The sequence below is a fragment of the Mizuhopecten yessoensis genome, unplaced genomic scaffold (genome assembly GCF_002113885.1).
Source record: "Mizuhopecten yessoensis strain PY_sf001 unplaced genomic scaffold, ASM211388v2 scaffold11141, whole genome shotgun sequence".
Classification (NCBI taxonomy): domain Eukaryota; kingdom Metazoa; phylum Mollusca; class Bivalvia; order Pectinida; family Pectinidae; genus Mizuhopecten; species Mizuhopecten yessoensis.
Window position 1 is genome coordinate 578,770 of NW_018408900.1, and position 13,962 is coordinate 592,731.

The 13,962-nt window shown below is 39.6% G+C and overlaps 1 protein-coding gene across 8 annotated transcripts in view; it reads right to left on the reverse strand.

Moving 5' to 3' along the window:
- LOC110466689 (single-stranded DNA-binding protein 3-like) overlaps positions 1-13,962 on the reverse strand; it is a 106,522-nt gene that overhangs the window by 61,043 nt on the left and 31,517 nt on the right. The gene's annotated exons all lie outside the window — the stretch shown is intronic.

Sequence of the window (13,962 nt, forward strand, 5' to 3'; positions counted from 1 at the left end):
TATCTTACAGGTAGCTGCCTGCCCCACCCACTGAATAAACCCCATTACCACCCATCATTATAACCAAATTGTATGTTATACTTCTTTTTCGAAACCCTTAGAATGCCTTAACACCTGCTCATCATAAAACACCTAGTACTAGCACACCTGGCTAAATCATCTGGTGGGAGTTATCTCCCCTGATTCATTTTCAGCTGGAAGAAGATTCATAAAGAGTACACCTGTACATACAGTACTGACACCTGTTCAGAAAAGAATCCTTTACATAGACACCTGTACAACAGACACCTCTACATATTGACACCTTTGAGATTTGTCAAAACCAGCCAAATAATTTTGTTCAGACAACGAAACCGAATCATAAGTAGACTGAACAGTTTGGCTCTCTCTGCAAACCGTCCTATAGATGTCCCGTTCAGACAGAGAACACTAGTACTAATCAGCCTGGTGACTTGATCACCAACATGTAACACTAGGATGCTGTACATTGAGCCCTCAATCAATAAAAAACAGTACCAACAAATAAGGACAGCTATGACAAAGGTTCAATAAATACCATACAATGGTGATCAACTTTACTTCACATACAATTAATAAGTAAAGACTAGTCAATTTGAATCATTGGATTTATGTGAGTATTCAATCATATACCCAAAGCAGGAATCCTGTACAGCACATTTCGGCATGATTATATTTTTTATAATTTCAGTTCAAACACACATCAAACTTTAAGGCCAACAAGTGTTTCCGGACAAATGTTCACAGTTGATCTAGCAAAACAGCTGTGACCTGTTTTGTAACTAAATCACAGATTACACAAACATATTTATATTTGATAATACTACACCAGGAAGTGAAACACTTGTAATGTAGGCTATCCACCAAACAGGAGTGGGTTTCAACTCATCACAATAGTCTCAACACATGGTATTAACCCCAGTATACAGCCCTACCCATGGTGACAAGTAGACATATACTGCGGACTTCAAGCCTTCATGTCCTTCCTGCTCTAAAGCTTAAGAGAAAGTTTGAAAAGTTGATGATGAAAAAATTATTCCGCAATATATGTTAATCCATTGCAATATTAATATCACATGGTTACCAAAACACAGAGTGTAATCTGAGGTGACAATTACCACTGGAATTATATAACCCAACCTAACAAATTAGCAAAAGTTCCCAGAATGAATGACTGCACTGAAAACATTTACAGAAATATACCAATTACAACACGAAACATAGTCCACTGCGGACAATTCTATATTACCATACTTGCCAACTCTCCAGATGTTGGACCCTAAAACTGAGTATTTTCAACCAGTGAATTTGCTAAATTATTCCTACATTCTAACAACCAGTGATTTCATCTGAAAGAACAGCTCAAAAGAAACCTTTTAATTCTGAGCACGCGTAATCTCCCCCATGGAAATTTCAATAAGTTGGCAAGCATGTATTCCGAAACCTGCATGCTCACGAGCACACACGCCGTACAATCAAGGGAGATAACAAGGGGGAGCATATATTACTTGCTACAGGTTACGGGTGGCTTGCTACGATTTATTTTTTTATCAATGTATCAAAATGATTTCATTTAACAGACAAACCTACAGCAATATATATGACTGTTCTTTTTATTTTTCTTCTTCTTTTTTCAATTTGAAATATTTTTTTTGTGGATTGTTGGATTAATCAGTATAATGCATATTTAATATGAAGCAAGTAATGACTGCTCCCCTAATGTAGAGATAGGTAGGCTCACAAAACTTAGAGTACACAAAACATATGTAATCTACTGTATTGATTTGCACTCGAGACTTCAGTGCTGTGTATATGGTCAGTCCACATTTTGGGAGACAGAGTTTTATATATATATTTTTTAAATATATTTTGTTTCCAGACCATTGTTTATTCATTTTGTACAACAGTTACAAAATGTGCAGGGGTGGACAACAAATATATTTTTTGATGCCTTGTGTGCAACAGGATAGAATGTGACTCTCCAAGCCAGAACCAGCAAGTAAATTTGGTGGAATAAATGTCAGCACCAAGCCAATGTTATTATGGATCCACTCATTTGTTATCAGTTCATATAAGGATTTATAAACCAAGAACATCGGCAAATTAGCCAATCTGGAAGTAGGCACTGCAAGCGATTGGTTTGAGGGTGTGATTTTCCAGGGTAACCTACACATACACACATTACAAACGCCATGTCACTATAAACTGCACTAAGTACACATAATCAGCTGCTGATCTTATATGTATTTTAACAGACGGTAGAATTTGTAGCATGTGAGCTGCCTACTAACTGAAAGTTTGTAGGGTAGGAATATTCTTGCAGTGGTGAGCTAGTGTTTGTTTCACTGAGCAAGACACTTCCCCAAGATTATTTAAGTCTACCCAGCTGTGCAAATGGGTACCAGTTTGCTACATGACTTTTCAGAACATAGAAACTCGAGCTCTATGGATCAGGATCAGAAAGTTCTGTGAGCCATTGAAGGCTCGGAAAGAATGGTCTTATCTGTTTATTAACTGAATACCAAAATTAAGAATCTGTTAATTTGTTAAATATTCAATTTGAAGAAATGTGACTATCAACTGAATATTTGTTAATTTACACTGATAAAAATCATTTTTTCAAATACCTCATTTTTTGAACAAATAATGCAACAGACAGAAATTTGGTTTTCAATGTGCTACACTTTTGAACTCTCTAGAGCACACACATTTAATTCAAAAGTACCACACAACCCCAGATATTCCAAACGAGATATCTGTTTTACGAAAAAAAACTACCACTAAATATGATATTTTTAGCTTAATATTTTCAACCTGATGATTCAGCCAAAGGGTTTATTTTAAAGGCTGGAGCCATGGTCTAATGTATCCTCCGGAGATTACAGACTACACCTTCTTCAGAAGTCTTCCTGCCACACAGAACCTGTCTATTGGGACTGACATATTGCTCAGATGAAAGAAAATAATTTCTCAAGATATAGTCAACCTGTTCAAACAAAACACTGTATACTCTGGAAACGTTTATAAATTGGACCTTTGTTTATGTAACACTTTTCGTAGCTTGCATTGAGGGCCAAACAGATTTCTGATCACTTTTCATGATTCTACCAATATCTTGAAAAAGTATGACTAGCCTTATAAGAAGTAAGAAGTTAACCTAGTTTCAGTTCAGATATTTGTTTATATTTGTTGTAACGCTGTTGACAATTTGACTGAATTGTCATTCTGACTTATCATGCCCATCAACATAGAAACTCTAGGCTTCTCACTCTTTTCTCGATTTGTAAGAATAAATATTGAAGCACTAATCCGTAATTACTGCATGAAGTCTGGTGACACAACTAGGCAAACGGACACCTTGTAAAACCCTGGGAGAAACCTGTCTGAATAATACAGAGGGAGCTATCAAACATCTAATAAAGTCAGATTAAAGTCTATTATGGGATATTCAACTGTCAAAGTGAATCTCACCCAAACAATTCTTTGTCGTGCTTGAAACAGACATGATATGGAACAACCCCCTGGTAGAAAAAGCGCAGTCTTCCTTTCAAAAGGTGATAAATAATTCATTTATTACCTTTAATACTCATCGTTCGCTTTATTCCAGGTTGAAATTTTCAACCGAAAAAAAAAAACAAGTGTAAAATCCAGCTTATTCCTGGGTATTCTTGTAATTGTAATTCTAAAAGACTGATTTTCTACTGTCTCTGTATGGTATATGTTTATCAATACATGCATGAGTACAATGTGAATTATGATTTAATGATTTTTTCATATGACAGTATTTTATGATAGAAACGTGTCTGAAGACATTGTGTAGTGGATGGGGACCTGTCCTAACATCCCAGCCCCTCACACATAGCCCATCACGCTGTCCCTTTAAACCCCGGTCGACCCCTAGCACTGCCAGTACCAACATTATTGATCTAGCCAGTGCTGACCAGCCCACAATGGCTGGGTGCCGATCAGCATTGTGTGTGTGGGTTTGTGTGTGTGTATATATAGTAAACACATACCCTGCTGCCACACAATACAGGGGTGGCCTACTATCTGATCAGCCAGGCGTGAAGCGTGTGTCAACATGTTTATACACAGCGCCTTATCTTGCCTGGCCCCAACACGGATCACCGACCTTACAACTCCTTACCCCAATATATACTAGGATCGAACTCAACATCTCTTGTGTAATGCATATAATACGAAACTATAGACACGTGTTTACACCCGGTGATTTATATATTGTGTATATACTCACTCTATACCTCCTTGTCTCTAGTAATATACCAATTACTCCAGCCCTTCAGTAACATATTTTTTCTTCTACTAGAGTTGGGGATCATTTTCATGTTTGAATCAAGAAATTGTGGCTATATTTCACTACCAAAAAAAACTATTCTCATTTTCAAACAAAATAGTTCTGATTCCCTCATAAGTAGTAATATACCCATTAACTCTGCTCTCAATAGACCTGTGAACTCCAGTCCTCTATGGGACAGACCATCCAGGTCCATCCCCTAGGGGGCAGACAATACAGCTCCAGTCTTCAATAGCACATACAATTTGGCTCTATTCCTCAATGGAACGGAATATTCAGCCATATAATCTTCAATGGAACAAAAACTTAGCACCAGACAATCCATCTCCAGTCCTAATAGGGACACTGGACAATCCATCTCCAGTCCTAATAGGGACACTGGACAATCCAGTTCTAGGCATCAATTGGACACTGGACAATCCATCTCCAGACATCAATTGGACACTGGACAATCCAACTCCAGACACCAATGGAACACTGGAAAATCCATCCCCAGTCCTAATAGGGGCACTTGACAATCCAGCTCCAGACATCAATGGGACACCGGAAAATCCATCTCCAGGCATCAATTGGACACTGGACAATCCAGATCCAGGCATCAATTCGACACTGGACAATCCAACTCCAGTCATCAATTGGACACTGGACAATCAACCTCCAGGCATCAATTAGACACTGGACAATCCACCCCCAGGCATCAATTGGACACTGGACAATCCAACTCCAGTCCTCAAAGGGACACTTGACAATCCAGCTCCAGACGTCAATTGGACACTGGACAATCAAACTCCAGGCATCAATTAGACACTGGACAATCCAACCCCAGGCATCAATTGGACACTGGACAATCCAACTCCAGGCATCAATTGGACACTGGACAATCCAACTCCAGACATCAATTGGACACTGGACAATCCACCTCCAGACACCAATGGAACACTGGAAAATCCATCCCCAGTCCTAATAGGGACACTTGACAATCCAGCTCCAGACGTCAATTGGACACTGGACAATCCATCTCCAGGCATCAATTGGACACTGGACAATCCAACTCGAGGCATCAATTGGACACTGGACAATCCAGCTCCAGGCATCAATTGGACACTGAACAATCCAACTCCAGGCATCAATTGGACACTGGAGAATCCAACTCCAGGCATCAATTGGACACTGGACAGTCCAACTCCAGTCCTAATAGGGACACTTGACAATCCAGCTCCAGACGTCAATTGGACACTGGACAATCCAACTCCAGGCATCAATTGGACACTGGAGAATCCAACTCCAGGCATCAATTGGACACTGGACAATCCAACTCCAGTCCTAATAGGGACACTTGACAATCCAGCTCCAGACGTCAATGGGACACTGGACAATCCAGCTCCAGACGTCAATGAAACACTGGACAATAGTTGTTGGGTAGAAGGTTACAATTCCAGCTCTATGTGATATATCCAGTCACTCATGTCAACTATGGAATAGATGACAAGAACTACTTAATAATTCCATAGAACATTGAAGTTGAAGCCGTCCACAGATCATCTCTAGTCTTGTAGACTTTTTAATAGCCCAATAATCCTATATATATGTTTAACTCTAGTAACATACCCAATTACTCTAAGCCTCTATGGAATAACTCCATAATTCCAGTATTTATTGCAGTAGAACTAGTAAGTCCATACCAAACTCAACATTACAGTTGTTCCAACTTCAAGACATGACTGGATTATTTGAAACAAATTTGTTCGAAAATTGATTGTTCATTCATGAGAAGAAGTCTTCAAAGAAAACTATATGTACATGGACATATTCCTGCCGTATGATATACATAGTAGTCTGTAATCCCGATGGAAGTTTTTCAAACAGGTCAAAGCCTGCGACCAGCACAGAATGCACCTAAACGATAAACGAAACGTTCTGTATGGAAACAGACCGTCTTTATAAACAGAAGGAATACATATCAGATCTGTACCGTACATCTACAAAAGTTATTGATTGGAAACTGTTAATGACATCAAACATGAAGAACTGTTCTATCTTGATCAGGTATTTACATCTGCGCAATAGTAAAGGTCCTATATGAAGACTGGTGCCTTGGTACAAGCATCACATACATGGTAGTGAACGTGGTGTCCCCTTGTTTGGTTTAGTATTGTTCATTTAAGGACGGCCTCCCTTGTGGGCAAGATGCTTGCGTGTAGTGTATGCGCGTGTGTTTTTGGAGGCTGCAATATGTTCGTGTTTGTCTCCTTGTGATAGCGCGGAACTGATGCCTCCTTTATAGTGCTACCTCACTGAAACATACTACCGAAGACACCCAGCAGGACACCCCACCCGGTCACATTATACTGACAACGGGCAAACCAGTTGTCCCACTCCTAAATTGCTGAGCGTTATGTAGGAGTAGAAACTACCATTTTTACAGACTCTGGTATGTCCTGGTCAGGGAACAGAACCCAAAGCCTTCTTCACAGGGGCGAGCGCTCAACTAAATGCCAAAAGTGAGGCATTGTCAAGGGAGACATTAGGAAGAAGAAAGTTGTTTAGAAAGAATAGAAAAGATAAGATCCCACATTCAGGCATGGGGCAACTACATTGGTAATGTAATTAATTAAATTACACATTACATTGGAAAAGTAGCATCATCATTACCATTACATGGTTTTCTTAATGTAATTAATTACCATTACACATTACTTTTATTTAATAATCTGGGTATATTATTTTTAATCCAAGCCGATAAAAATACAAGTTTAAATGACATATTTACCTTTATTTGTTATTAACCTGTTGTTTGTGTTTCATACGGGGAATTTACATCACTACTTATACAAAATGTATGTACACACTTGCATGGTAAGTATGTACATGTACTCAACTCTGGGAAGAACCCACATTCAGTCGCTCTTACGATCATGCAATGGGGGCAGCAGGTACAATTCTTACGCCCTACCTGCACGATGTCTCCTTGTTAGATATCAAACATGGGTAAGGGAGGGCAAATTATGACAGCAGTCAACATGATAAAACATCAAATAACAACTTTTCCCTAAAGGCTCCAAAACGAATATAGTATAGGTACGCAATGCTACTAGCCACACCTGAAACTAGTAGACTTTTGTTGGGGGTAATAATTTTTTTAAATATTATCTAACAAAATATAGGTCAGGCTAGTTAAATGTTTCAAAATTTGTGTTTGCTTACACTGAATTTAATTGTCAACCCCTCTTAAACAATTATGTTAAAGTTTAAATATTCAAATGACAAAACGATCATCTAACTTGACATCGGCATTAGACCGAAACTGATCAAATCTGATTATATTAAGGTAAGAGGTATTTAGCAACAAAGAGAAATCTATCACTTCTGTAAGGAGTCTGTAGAGGGCAGGTACATGGAGATATCTTAATTTCATGGCCAATGGGCTGTTTTACTATGCTACTTGCATGTAAGTTTCCAAATGGCAACTTTTAATATCTATTTTGATGTTTTAACACTTACACGGCTGACAGAATGATAAAAATAGTTCTTCACATATATATACTTATCACATAGAGAACCTTACTACACCCATAGGTACTGCTATATACCTGTGTATGACTGGTAGTTAACAAGAAACAGTGCTAGGCCTCAGTACTGTAGTAGAGCACCTTCCAAAATTACAACACCACAATCTACCTGTCAGTTCAGTATAGGTACGCGTCATCTACCTGGTGTATCTACCAAGTCAGTTTTATCCCGGTGTCTGTTGACAAACATATGTACATGGTGTATCTCTGTGTAACAGATATACCTTGTGTAACAGGAATGGAAATATACAAGGACAATATTGGGATCTCAACCTGGGATCTGTAGATGATACTCTACGTTACAACCAACACAGAACTACCAGTGACCAGGTTGACCCAGAACAGTTCCACCACATTCCTTATTAAACAAAGTCTTCAATCCCAAAGACCCTAAACACCTTCCATGGGTATATTTAGTTGGGCACCAAATGTAAAAGGGAAAGGGAAAATGCTACAGTCAGACCAGAATTTGAACTCGCGACATTAAAATTCAAGACAGAAGCTCTAAACAACTGTTTGATGGTAATCAACCCAGTCCAATTCCACAAAACTTTGTATAAACTCAAGTGTCTGTTGATAAATACATGTATCTGTCATGCATATGTGTCTACAAAACTTTGTATCAGTCTGATACCTTGTATCTACCCCAGTGCCTACTGACCAATCCTTGTATCTACCCCAGTGTCTACTGACCAATCCTTGTATCTGTCTGATACCTTGTATCTACCCCAGTGCCTACTGACCAGTCCTTGTATCTACCCTAGTGTCTACTGACCAGTCCTTGTATCTGTCTGATACCTTGTATCTACCCTAGTGTCTACTGACCAATCCTTGTATCTCTCTGATACCTTGTATCTACCCTAAGTGCCTACTGACCAATCCTTGTATCTACCCTAGTGTCTACTGACCAATCCTTGTATCTCTCTGATACCTTGTATCTACCCCAGTGCCTACTGACCAATCCTTGTATCTACCCTAATGTCTACTGACCAATCCTTGTATCTGTCTGATACCTTGTATCTGTCTGATACCTTGTATCTACCCTAATGTCTACTGACCAATCCTTGTATCTGTCTGATACCTTGTATCTACCCTAGTGTCTACTGCCCAATCATTGTATCTACCCTAGTGTCTACTGACCAATCATTGTATCTACCCCAGTGTCTACTGTCCAATCCTTGTATCTGTCTGATACCTTGTATCTGTCTGATACCTTGTATCTACCCTAGTGTCTACTGACCAATCATTGTATCTACCCTAGTGTCTACTGACCAATCCTTGTATCTGTCTGATACCTTGTATATACCCCAGTGTCTACTGTCACCAATCATTGTATCTGTCTGATACCTTTTATCTACCCCAGTGTCTACTGACAAATCCTTTTATTAATCTGATATCTTGTCTTCATTCAAGTGTCTGTTGACAAAAACCTGTATAATATCTCTGTTCAATATTTTGTATTCACCCCAGTGTCTGCTGATGAATACATGTATCTGTCTGATATCTTGTATTAACACCAGTGTATGCTGATGGACATGTGTATCTATGTGTCTAGAAGATAATAGATTCACATTTCATTGATCTTTTTTCTGATGTAACTTTTTTTTTATTACGACTACATGCAATTATTTTCCCAGCCAAAGAGTTGTAGGGTGTTCAATATCTTTTTTTACGAAAAATGTTTGGTATTTCTGTGTCCATTGCCATGGTGACCATGTGTGAACTAGTACCGGCACTTCCTGATCGTCAGGAACACCAAGCAAGTCGTTTCAATACAGCCATCTGTCACATCCATTGAGGGCGTGGATCAAAGTTAGTCAGATGCTTGCATCCAATGATCATCACTAGCTGACCAAGATTCTAGAAATCTTCCCCTGTATCCTTAATCTTGGTACATGACAACCTCCCTCCCTGTCCTAAATCTTGGTGCATGAGACCTTCCCCTCTATCCTACACTTTAGTACATGACAACCTTTACCTCTGTCCTACATCTCAGTACATGACAACCATTCTGTCCTAAATCTTAGTACATGACAACCTTCCTCTCTGTCCTAAATCTTGGTATACAATAATCTTTCTTTGTCTTAAATCTTGGTACATGACAACCTTCCTCTCTGTCCTAAATCTTGGTATATGACAACCTTTACCTCTGTCCTACATCTCGGTACATGACAACCATTCTGTCCTAAATCTTAGCACATGACAACCTTCCTCTCTGTCCTAAATCTTGGTATACAATAATCTTTCTCTGTCCTAAATCTTGGTACATTACAACCTTCCTCTCTGTCCTAAATCTTGGTACATGACAACCTTCCTCTGTGCTAAATCTTGATACATGACAACCTTCCTCTCTGTCCTAAATCTTGGTACATGACAACCTTCACCTCTGTCCTAAATCTTGGTTCATGACAACCTTCCTCTCTGTCCTAAACCTTCATACATGACAAACTTTCTCCCAATCCTAAATCTTGTTACAGGACAACCTTCCCCTCTATCCGAAATCTTCATTAATGACAACCTTCCCCTCCGTCCTCAATCTTCATTCATGACAACCTTTACAATTCACTAATTTTCTTAATTTTATTTAAGATATATAACAAAAATGATTATATGTCATGTTTTGTTATCAAATCAAGACTTTGACAGAAATTCATTGTCAAAAATTAAAAGTTATCCCTTCCAGGAATTTGACTTTTTACCAGTAAAATGTTTCTTTTAATGTGTTTTGAATCACTTCAATTTTCAAGACCTTCAGAGAAGAAAACACTTGTTCTTATACAACTTAAAACCAACCAATAACAAGGCGTTGTGTAACAGCACGAGTGGTACGTGTGAACGGGCAGGAGTCAACATTCCAAGCTAAGGCAAGGTAAAACTCGCATTCAAACCGCCTTGTTTCAAACACAGCAGCATTCCCAGTTGTGCAAACACATCAAAAATCAATAGCAGTAACAGCAGATCAATGAATCAGTAAATCGTCAATGTCAACACGGCGCCGCCAGTGTACCAGGCTAGGGGATCTGTCTCATCCCCCTGGAACCATCACCACCAGTACAATAGCAGGGTGTGTGCTTAGTTAAGCAGGAACAAATATCATTGCCACCAGTAGGGGGTAGTAGGGTGTGTGTGGCATGTAACAGAGGGGGTCAAAGGTCTTAACAGGAACAAATACCATTGCCACCAGTATATTAGGAGGGTTTATGTGTAACACATGGAGGGGGTGTGGAATAACACATTCAAGTGTCAAAGGTCACTTTATGAGCAAATACCATCACTACCAGTAGGATAGGATGGTGTGTGGAGTAACACATTCAAGGGTCAAAAGTCACTTTATGAGCAAATACCATAACCACTAGTAGGGTAGGAGCATGTGGATTAACAAAGGGGGTCAAGGGACATGCATGGAACTAGTATCATCATAACCACTTTGGGGTCAAAGGGTCATTACTGAACCAAGCTCATCCCCCACGAGCAGGGTACAAGAAGTGGAATAACACACAGGGGTCAAAGGTCCTCCCATTACCAATAGGACAGGAAGGAGTATGAAGTAACATATGGATGGGTCAATGATCATCTCAAGAACAGATAGTATTGCCACTTATACCATATACAATATTGGTAGTAGCCAATCACTGCAGGAGTTGTTGTATTGTACAATGTAAGAGTCATCATGGATGAGGGGTGTCCTATACAACAAGCTGGTTTAGGGGGTGTTCTATGGAAGCCCAGTGGGTGGTTGGCTCAATGACTACAGTAGCTGTGACTGGGGCCCCAGACTTGCATGGCTATTTATTATTCACCAATCAATACTGTAACGCGCCGCCAGGCTCCTGGAGCCCAATGTAAGATGTGACCATGTAAATCAAAGTTGAAACTCACGTACAATTGTCTAGGTATGTATATATACCACTTCCCTAATAAGTATAAGTGTTGGGCAAATTTTTTTGGGTTGAAAATGAAGTGTTGAACACACATACGTGGCCATGCCTGGCTGCCTGCCCCTGTGCCCACCAGTCTATCTTAAGGTACTTGGCGTTCGCTCGACTGTGGCGCACACCAGCTAGGAGATGTGAAGCGTGACACCAGTAGCTTTTTGTCGCTCACCGCATGTGACCTCTTCCCTCTGACTAGATGTATACCTGTCTCCAATGCTACATATACAAACCTTCAGCTCCTAGTGCATTCAGGCCATACACAATACACCCTCCAGCGCGGGACAAAAACATTCAAACTCGGACACAACTGTCCCGAGCACCACTGTCGCTCACATCGGCGACACCCTGGTGGTTAGTGGCACTGATGACCCGCCGTAACCACTGCGCACATTCCTCACCATTCCCAATCATAAAGATCTGTACTACGGTTGACATATTGAAAGAAAATTTTAAAACATTTTATCACTTGTCTAAAATATTCGATCGTGACTCATGGAGGTGGTTTAAATGGCTGATGTTCATTAAGAATCTATCTCGACTCTTGTGATCACAGGCTGAACGGGAAACAGAGCAAGGATACCCAAGTCAATATAATGTACTCGATAATTGAACTGCTATTTTCTAACTTTTAATAATAATAAAAAAAAAAAAAAAATGTAAGATAAATATCTGGTACAAGACTTTCAGAAGTAAAAAATAAAACGTTGAATATATATAGGAGCTATAAACAAATCACAGATTTTAGCAATAATTTGGCTTCAGAATTTAACACATGAAAAAATAAATATCAGAAAAATGTTGTGTAAGAATATTGATGTTTCATGCTATCAGATATAATTAGGCCAAAATGCATCCTGGAAGTACAAGGCTTACACAGACTCTGTATAATTAAATTTACTTCTCGGATATTCACAAGTCAACTGTACATATGTGTAAACTATCCCCGACCAATTCTGGTGTTTGCACACCTTCCACTGTCGGGGATGGTGACGATGCAACAGTTACACAATGCTCTGGAGCCACTGTTGGGTGTGCGTTGGCGAGGTTAGTGAAGTGGCTGGTCCTGTCTTCGATACAGGAGTGTTGGAGAATGTTTTGGGGGAATGTTTTGCGGTAGGTTCATTCCCAGGGTTGGAGCTAGTTTGTACCAGTGCAGGGCTGCTCACACAAATGCTCACCAACAGCGTTACTATCCTAGGGTGTGGTGAACTATGTAGGTATGATGATATGGGGGATGGAAAGGGAACTTTGAGGGAAATCTCTGATCAATACTTTACCTTTTAAATTTGTATACTAACCACTAAAATCTACAGTATCAGAAAATTATCAGTCCTTAAAAATATTCAAATTTGAGCTTTAATTATGTAAAAATAATTCCAAATGTTTCCTTTATTTTTATTTTTTTGTAGTAAGAAAATAGTTGTTAGGAAATACTGAGCAGTAAGCTTGAAGGCCTGGAGTCACATTTTGTATTTGTGTACTATGCTGGTGTTTGTTACCTGTCTTCATTAGAACTACCTACCTGGGCACAACAAGCAGGTACACATACACATCTACAGACCTTATGTACCTGATCATGGCTTTTTTCAGGCCATTGTCTGGTATGGTGGCAATGTTTAAATGTGATCACAGTCTCCTAGTTAGTTTTAAGGTGACCTACATAGACAACCAGTTGCTTTCCTTTTCACCTGCAGCTAACAAACTGAGCAGCTTGAGAGGCACCCCTGGGGATTCATTCATCTACCTGATCAATATTTCCTTCCATAGTTGGGACTGAAACCATCCGCAATGTCAATCACTGATCACAGATCATCAACACCTGGCCCATTGCTCTGCGCTAGTGTCAGCGGCACCTCAGTATATTTTTAACAGAATTTCTAACAATTCTTGACAGTGGACTGGGGGGTATTTTGTTGAGAGTTTTGGTATCTCCCCCGGGGCCCCTCATGGTTCTATAGCTGTGCTATTGATTTCTACTCTAGCATGTGATAATTCTCTGGGCTGGCCAGGCCTACACCACAACACAGAGGAGAGGAGGGAGGACTATAGCTAAATAAAGCAAACTCGGAACAACCAGTCACTGTCCCTAAAATCAATACACAGCCCTCTCCCTCCTCTGTGTCCT